At 41.4% G+C, this 8,249-nt stretch overlaps 2 protein-coding genes across 3 annotated transcripts in view; one reads left to right on the forward strand and one right to left on the reverse strand.

The window, feature by feature from the left end:
- The window catches only part of TTC23 (tetratricopeptide repeat domain 23), a 106,220-nt gene extending 101,071 nt beyond the window's left edge, over window positions 1-5,149 (reverse strand). The window contains exon 1 of one of the 2 annotated variants that reach the window (XM_040493776.1): window positions 4,935-5,149. The gene's annotated coding sequence lies outside the window, so the exon portion shown is untranslated. The other variant, XM_040493779.1, reaches the window with a different exon arrangement.
- A 2,724-nt stretch (window positions 5,150-7,873) lies between these two features.
- LRRC28 (leucine rich repeat containing 28) overlaps window positions 7,874-8,249 on the forward strand; it is a 152,652-nt gene continuing 152,276 nt past the window's right edge. The window contains exon 1 of the mRNA XM_040493784.1: window positions 7,874-7,924. The gene's annotated coding sequence lies outside the window, so the exon portion shown is untranslated. The remainder of the gene's footprint in view (window positions 7,925-8,249) is intronic.

An 8,249-nucleotide genomic window follows, 5' to 3' on the forward strand; every position in this document is an offset into this window, starting at 1 on the left:
CTTACACCATTCACAAAAACAAACTCAAAATGGATAAAGGACCTGAATGTGAGACAGGAAATCATCAAAACCCTAGAGGAGAAAGCAGGAAAAAACTTGTCTGACCTCAGCGGCAGCAATTTCTTACTTGACACATCTCCAAAGGCAAGTGGATTAAAAGAAAAAATAAACTATTGGGACCTCATGAAGATAAAAAGCTTCTGCACTGCAGAGGAAACAATCAACAAAACTAAAAGGCAACCAACGGAATGGGAAAAGATATTTGCAAATGATATATTGGACAAAGGGCTAGTATTCAAAATCTATAAAGAACTCACCAAACTCCACACCCGAAAAACAAATAATCCAGGGAAGAAATGGGCAGAAGACATGAACAGAGATTTCTAAAGAAGACATCCAGATGGCCAACAGGCACATGAAAAGATGCTCAACGTCACTCCTCATCAGGGAAATACAAATCAAAACCACACTGAGATACCACCTTATGCCGGTCAGAGCAGCTAAAATGAACAAATCAGGAGACTATAGATGCTGGTGAGGATGTGGAGAAACAGGAATCCTCTTGCACTGTTGGTGGGAATGCAAACTGGTGCAGCCGCTCTGGAAGACAGTGTGGAGGTCCCTCAAAAAATTAAAAATAGATCTACCCTATGACCACCAATAGCACTGCTAGGAATTTCCCCAAGGGATACAGGAGTGCTGATGCATAGGGGCACTTGTACTCCCATATTTATAGCAGCACTTTCAACAATAGCCAAATTATGGAAAGAGCCTAAATGTCCATCAACTGATGAATGGATAAAGATGATGTGGTTTATATATACAATGGAATACTACTTGGCAATGAGAAAGAATGAAATCTGGCCCTTTGTAGCAACGTGGATGGAACTGGAGAGTGTTATGCTAAGTGAAATAAGACAGGCAGAGAAAGACAGATACCATATGTTTTCACTCATATGTGGATCTTGAGAAACTTAACAGAAGACCAGGGGGGAGGGGAAGGAGGGGAAAAAAGAGTTACAGAGAGGGAAGTAGGCAAACCATAAGAGACTCTTAAATACGGAGAACAAACTGAGGGGGTGGGGGAGAGGGGAAAGTGGGTGATGGGCATTGAGGAGGGCACCTGTTGGGATGAGCACTGGGTGTTGTATAGAAACCAATTTGACAATAAATTATAAAAAAAAAAAAAGGAAAAAAAGAAAACTTTATTGAAGAAAGAGAAAACATGCAAGTCTGATGCTTTTCTTAAAATCCTTTTTTTTTAATGTTAGTCATGAAAGGCAGATATCTCAAACCTATATTTTTCTTTTTATAATATGCACACAGATGCACATTTTACATTTATCTTTGAAATATGTTTGGCAGGATTTTCTTTTTGTGATTTGAATGTGTTAGTGCAGAAATTAATGTTAGATCATTTATTAGAAATTGCAAATCAGTTTACTGTCCTTTGGCAAGATATTGTTATCTGAAACTGTCCAATCTGATAAAATAATTTTTAGAAGCAAAAAATAAAAAATAAAAAATAGAAAATCCATCTTCATGATGTGAGTTCTCTCTCCAAACACCTGATACCTGAAACTCAGCTAATTATGGAAATTCTTCAAAAAAATTTTTTTTTAAATGTTTATTTATTTTTGAGAAAAAGAGAGACAGGGCTTGAGTGGGGGAGGGGCAGAGAGAGAGGGAGACAGAATCTGAAGCAGGCTCTGTCAGCACGGAGCCTGACTCGGGGCTAGAACTCACAGACCCCCGAGATCATGACCTGAGCCGAGATCGGATGCTTAACCGACTAAGCCACCCAGGTGCCCCTATGGAGGTTCTTTTTTCACTGAAGAAAACTTAGGGGCACCTGGGTGGCTCAGTCAGTTGAGCTTCTGACTCTTGATATCGGCTCAGCTGGTGATCCCAGGGTTGTGGGATGGAGTCCGTGTAAGGCTCCATGCTGAGTGTGGAGCCTGTTTAAGATTCTCTCTTTCCCTCTGCTCCTCTACCCCGCTCACATGTTCTCTCCCTCTCAAATTAAAAAACAAACATAGAAACAAACAAAAAACTTAAATGAAATGCCAATGTCCCAAGGGGAAAACCTGCTAACAGGCGGACACGACTGGATAGGCTAAAATGAGGTAACATTAGCTCCTTCATGCTATCGACTCATTTGGTTTCAGAGTAGGGGGTGGGGAGTGGAATGTATGATCCACAAAGCCACTTAGAGATCCAAGCTGACCAAGCTTTAACTAACAGGTGTCACGGCACACCGGGAGATTGGAAAACTGTGGATGAGCTTTTCACCGCTATTGGCCAGAAGTGACACAGGTCACGAGTGCTAACATTTCATTCTTCCCTGAACTGCAAAGAGGGCTAGGATATACAGGGGAGTAATGAGATATTGGCGTAAATTTGGTGAGCGCAATGTGGTCCACCACATCGGTCATCTGCAGCAGGGGGCCTTGTCTCAAAGATTATTTTCCACAGCCAGAGATTCCTCCTTCTCTGTCTATTTAACTAAGAACCACTGATCAAAAACTTAGGATGGGGATGCCTGGGAGGCTCAGTCAGTTGAGCGCTGCTCTTGATTTTGGCTCAGGTCATGATCCCACGGTTGTGGGATAGAGCCCCATGTCGGGCTCTGTGCTGAGTGTGGAGCCTGCTTGGCATTCTCTCTCTCTCTCTTCCTCTGCCCCTCTCCCTTCCTCATGCTATCTCTTTCTCAAAAAAGAAAAAAGAAAAAAAAACAAACTAGAATGGATGAGCTTTGGATTCTTTGAAGCATGTGTTGAGGCAGGAGACAAACATCCAGCTTGGTGTTTCTGAAGGACTTTACTTTTTATCGGGGGAGCTAATCCTTGATTCACCTGTTTGCCCAACACTGTGGAAAGTATCTGGTACCTGGTGGCAGCTCACTGAGTGTATGGAATTTAGTTTTGTCTCAGAGAAACACATCAGGTGAAAGCCTACGGTCTGAGTAAGAATACCTCCCATATTCTCATGATGGTCTTCGATCATAAGGGTTTTTTTTTTTGTTTTGTTTTTGCTTTGGTTGAAATTCCTTCAATTCAGCTGAACAGAACCAAGAAATAGTTCTAAATCCTAGGGAAAAGGAGTAAGAACTTATCTAATGTGAACAATGATCCCTTTTAACTGTGTTAATTGCACAACTACCACCACACCTAGTAAAATTCGTATTTGTACCACTAGACCAAAAATAAGCTCAACGCTTTAGAAAAATGCAAAGAAATGCATTAAGATTTATTAGTCAACCATAGGAAAGTAAAGTAATTTGGATAAAGTCTCTTACAAGGCTGCTAACCAATCTGTACTCCATTAGTTACAGTAGTAAGTCCTTTTAATTCCTAGTCTCTGTTCTAGGAACGATCTAAAATTAGGCTATCAGTTTTATCTTCTTCAGTTACTACTCTCATTAGGTCTCACTCCTTCTGAAAACCTAGGACCAAACCCCTTAATTCCTGCAATTTTGACTCTTTATGAAACTTTTTGGGGGTCTTTTTTGCTTAAAAAAACACACACGAAAAACAGGTCCCCAAATGAACCTTCTGCTGCAGTCAGAGTCCATCATGTTTCAGGCTTGCACGTATTTGCTAACAACTCAACCAGTACCTGGGATGCCAATTCCCTCCTTTTTTATCTACTGAAATTTTGCCTATTGCTCAGGACCAAACTGGGTCTTAAGCATGTTGTGAAGCTCCCTCTGAATGTTTCAGGTCACACTGATATATATACTCTTGAAGTGCCTGTGGTTTACAATAGGTATCTATGCATCAAGAGCTGTCCAGAAGTTCTGGTTTAGATGTTTTAAGCCTCATTTCCCAGCTAGAGTATGAGTTTTTTGAGAGACTTTATTTTATTATTTTATATCCCCCTATAACAGAAGCCATTCAAAAAATATTTTTTGCATTCCTACTCTAATTTATGCTCTGTAGATATAGATGTGCCATGAAGTATATTTATTAGTTGAATTAATACATGAAGAATCTTTAAGGTGCTATACTTTGGCATTATATATTTGGCTGAATCCTAAAAAATACATTATATTGCTATTTCAAATAAAAATTATTCTTGCTTATCAATATTTTCCTGAGCTTTCATGTTTTAATTTTTTTTAATGTTTATTTATTTTGAGAGAGAGAGAGAGAGAGAGAGAGAGAGAGAGACAGAGTGTGAGCATGGGAGGGGCAGAGAGAGAGGGAGACACAGAATCTGAAGCAGGCTCCAGGCTCTGAGCTGTTAGCATACAGCCCGATGGAGGGCTCGAACCCACGAATCGTGAGATCATAGACCTGAGCCTAAGTCGGCGGCGCAACCGACTGAGCCACCCAGGTGTCCCTCATAATTTTAATGAAAATATCATTTTGAAAATACAAATGTTGGGTTTCTTTTTTGAGAATTTATCCTTATATTAATTACCCATTGCTTCTGGTACATATAACAACACTATGTTTTCCTGGGTCATTAGCAGATTTGTCTCTGAATTACCCAATCTACAAATATACACAAATTTTGGATCCAAAGCGGATTCTAATTTTCTCTTATATTTTGATTATCTATTATGATAGGTATTATAGCATACAGAAATATGTATTTCACTTAACAATTACAATAATATTACTAAGTGTCCCTCTAAATCCATATTAAACAACAATAAATCACAGCAGTTTAGGAAATACAATAATCTATAATTAATCTTTTTCTTTTCCCTTGTTCCCTTTACCATTCAAAAATTCAATGATTATTTGGAAATAACATTCTTCCAATCTCACCCTAAAACAGCTTCTAAAAACTCCTTTTCCTGCCACGATCGTGCCTGTATTTTACCTGGTTCTCCTTTGACGCTTACTCCTTTAAAACTATCGAAAAACCGGAAAAGTTTCTTTAACTCTCAAATCTCTGTGTCGTAAAATCCTTTGTCAATTTACCCAGTACGCAGGAGAGGATCTCTGTTTCTTTTTCGAGCGAATTACACAGTTGTCTCCGCAGCCTGATTTGCCAGTTTGGTTCCCGCTGTATGAGTTTGGTGATTCTTTGTACAAATTAATCACCATGAAAAAGTCTAAAGCAGGGCAGTTGCAGACTAAATTATAGCAGTCTTTTCCCGTAAAGCAACCTGGTACCTCACAAAACTCCAGGCGAACAATGAATGATAGAGCATGCACCAATAGGGAGTGGAGGAGAGTATTTTGTGGAAGTTTGCAACCCAATCCCAGAGGGCCAGAGGTGGGAATTTTAAAATGGGGTTTTCTTTTTCTTGGAATTTTCTTAAAGTGGTATTGCTGCCTTTTGATGTTAAAGTTTGTCAAAGATTGCCAAATTGCCAGATTAAGGAATTTTGAGTGTTTTGTGAAAATCGATACACATTCAAATTGACATTCTGGCACAGAATCCCTTGGCTGTTTTTATAGCAATTTCAGGGCTGTAGAAGTTATTTAAAGATAATTCATTATTTATGATCAAAAATAGGATGTTACAACGTGGATGGAACGGGAGGGTATTACGCTAAGTGAAATAAGACAGAGAAAGACAGGTATCATATGTTTTCACAGAAACTTAACAGAAGACCACGGAGGAAGGGAAGGGGAAAATAGTTTCAAACAGAGGGAGGCAAACCATAAGAGACTCTTAAACACAGAGAACAAACTGAGGGTTAATGGGAGAGGGCAGGGGAGGGGAGAAATGGGTGATGGGCATTGAGGAGGGCACTTGCTGGAATGAGTACTGGCTGTTTATGTGATGATTCATGGGAATCTACCCCCAAAACCAAGAGCACACTGTATACACTGTACGTTAGCTAACTTGACAATAAATTATACTTATATATATGGAAAAAAAACAAAAACAAAAATCAGATGTTAGGGATGCCCAGGTTGCTCAGTCTGTTAAGCATCTGACTGGGGCTCAGTTCCTGAGTTCCAGCCATGCTGTGGCTCTCTGCTGTCAGCACAGAAACTGCTTCAGATCCTGTCCCCCACCTCCTCTCTGCCCCTCCCCAGCTCATTCTCTCTCAAAATAAACTTAAAAATTTTATTTAAAAAAATTGGATGTTAAATTAATGCGTTAAAATATTTCTTTTGTTTTTAAGAAATGAAAACTAAGTGGCTAACATTGATTACTTTTAAAAAGACCTATTCGTTAATCATTTTTGGAGTCACTTTCCAGTATTAGGAGCAAATCTTTTTATTTAGGTTGATCCTTAATAACCTAAGTATTTTTGTTTTTACATAAACTAGGTTTCCTCGTTTTAAGTCCAGCAAAAAGTTCCTAAGTACTACAAATTCTTAGGTATCTAAGAATTCTTAGGTATCTAAGTATTTCTATCAAAGTTCTTAGAAGTACATAACATTCACCATGCCACATAGTTCCGGAACTTCTGACGGCCAGGTTTAATAAATAGGTAATTGGTAAGTGTTTCATTATAACTCATACCTCGTCTTGGAATAAATGTTACTTTCATTTAGTATAACTTTGCTTTAGAGATTCATCTCTAACAGTAATTAAATAAACCAACAGGAAACTAGTTATAAAGTCAAGGTTGCCTGGCAATGAATCGCTAATAAATTAATCAACATCAAGCTTTTCAAAGAACAATGAATGACAGCAGATTCATGAGAGGAAGTTTAAAAAACCCTTCATTTCAGGGGCGCCTGGGTGGCGCAGTCGGTTAAGCGTCCGACTTCAGCCAGGTCACGATCTCGCGGTCCGGGAGTTCGAGCCCCGCGTCGGGCTCTGGGCTGATGGCTCAGAGCCTGGAGCCTGTTTCTGATTCTGTGTCTCCCTCTCTCTCTCTCTCTCTGCCCCTCCCCTGTTCATGCTCTGTCTCTCTCTGTCCCAAAAATAAATAAACGTTGAAAAAAAATTAAAAAAAGTAAAAAACCCTTCATTCCAGAAAGTTGCCATGTTAACAAACATCATATTTAAAAAATAAGTGTTTTTAAAATGTTCCTTAGCAATGTTTAGAATTATTGTTACTATTATTATTTTTATTTTTACCAGCATAATGCTTTCTTCCTTTGATGTTATCTTTCCGCGGACATAGGAATTCTCATTTTGAAGAATTATTTATTGACGGCCTACTCAGTCATTCTAGGAACTGCCATAATATTTAATTTAGTAAGCTGTTAGTGTCCTTTTTAGCAACCGTTTCACACAATAGACTTTAGGTATTTCAAGAGCAGAGACTAGGTTACCCACCTCATCTTTGGAACGAACCTGTCAGCGCGCACAGTGAGCCCTTAAATCCCATGCTTAGGCTCACCTCTTGATAACTAACCTTGGCCATATTACATAAACCTTCCAGACATCAGATTTTCATTCGTTAAACGAGTATGATACTAGTACCTGTGTCATGAGACTGCTGTGAGGGTTTAAGGGATTGTGCACAGCTCTTAGAACGCTGCCTGGTACACAATAAGCGCTCGGTGTTACTACTGTTGTTGTAATTCCTCAATGTATACAATGAATAAGTGCACGAGTCCCTGAATGAATGTATGAATGAAAGAACAAATCAGTTATTGGCAAGTCCCTAGGCTGGGAAGGGCTAGGTTGCCCCCCCTCAACGAGTAAAGGGAAAAAGTGCCCTCAGCACAGCAAAACCCCAGCCGGAGCCGGAAGTCTAAGTTAAGCTACGGGCGAGGCCAGGCTGGAGGAAGCCGAGCTTTTGGCCAATAGGCACAGCGCTTGAAAAACGAACATCTCGTGCAAGAAGTTTTGAAACCGCGAGAACAGGGGAGAATTATCGCGATGTTCCGTCTTCCCTCCCAACTCTCAGGAGCTCGGGTTCCGCCCCGCCCCGCCCCCCCGCCGTCCTCGCCTCGCCCCGCCCACTGCCGTCGGCGCCCCGCCCCTCTCCCCGACCCTCGGTTGGCAGTCCAGCGCCGCCTGCGCCCGGAGCGCTGGCTCCGCCGGCGCCGAGGTGAGTGCGGCCGTCTGTTGCTTCGGGTGGCTCGCGTGCCAAGGGCCCCCTGGCCCGGCTCCCCGGCCAGCACGCTGGATCCGGCAGAAGCGTCCGGGCAGCGGCGAGTGGTCCCTGGCCCGAGCGGGCCCGTCCGGCCTCGGGTCGCCATAGCTGCCGGGCCCTCCCCGCCCTCTATGGCTGCAGAATTCCGATATCGGGTCTGTGAAATCCCTGCCACTGAGCTCGCTGCTTCCAAACTGTAACGACCTTAGTGTTTGGTTAACTCGGGCAAAGCGGCAGGTGTTTTGCCCAAGACTTACTGGGAAAACAGTCTTTTACAAAT

This window comes from Herpailurus yagouaroundi, unplaced genomic scaffold (genome assembly GCF_014898765.1).
Source record: "Herpailurus yagouaroundi ecotype Mexico unplaced genomic scaffold, PumYag 185, whole genome shotgun sequence".
In the NCBI taxonomy this organism is placed as follows: domain Eukaryota; kingdom Metazoa; phylum Chordata; class Mammalia; order Carnivora; family Felidae; genus Herpailurus; species Herpailurus yagouaroundi.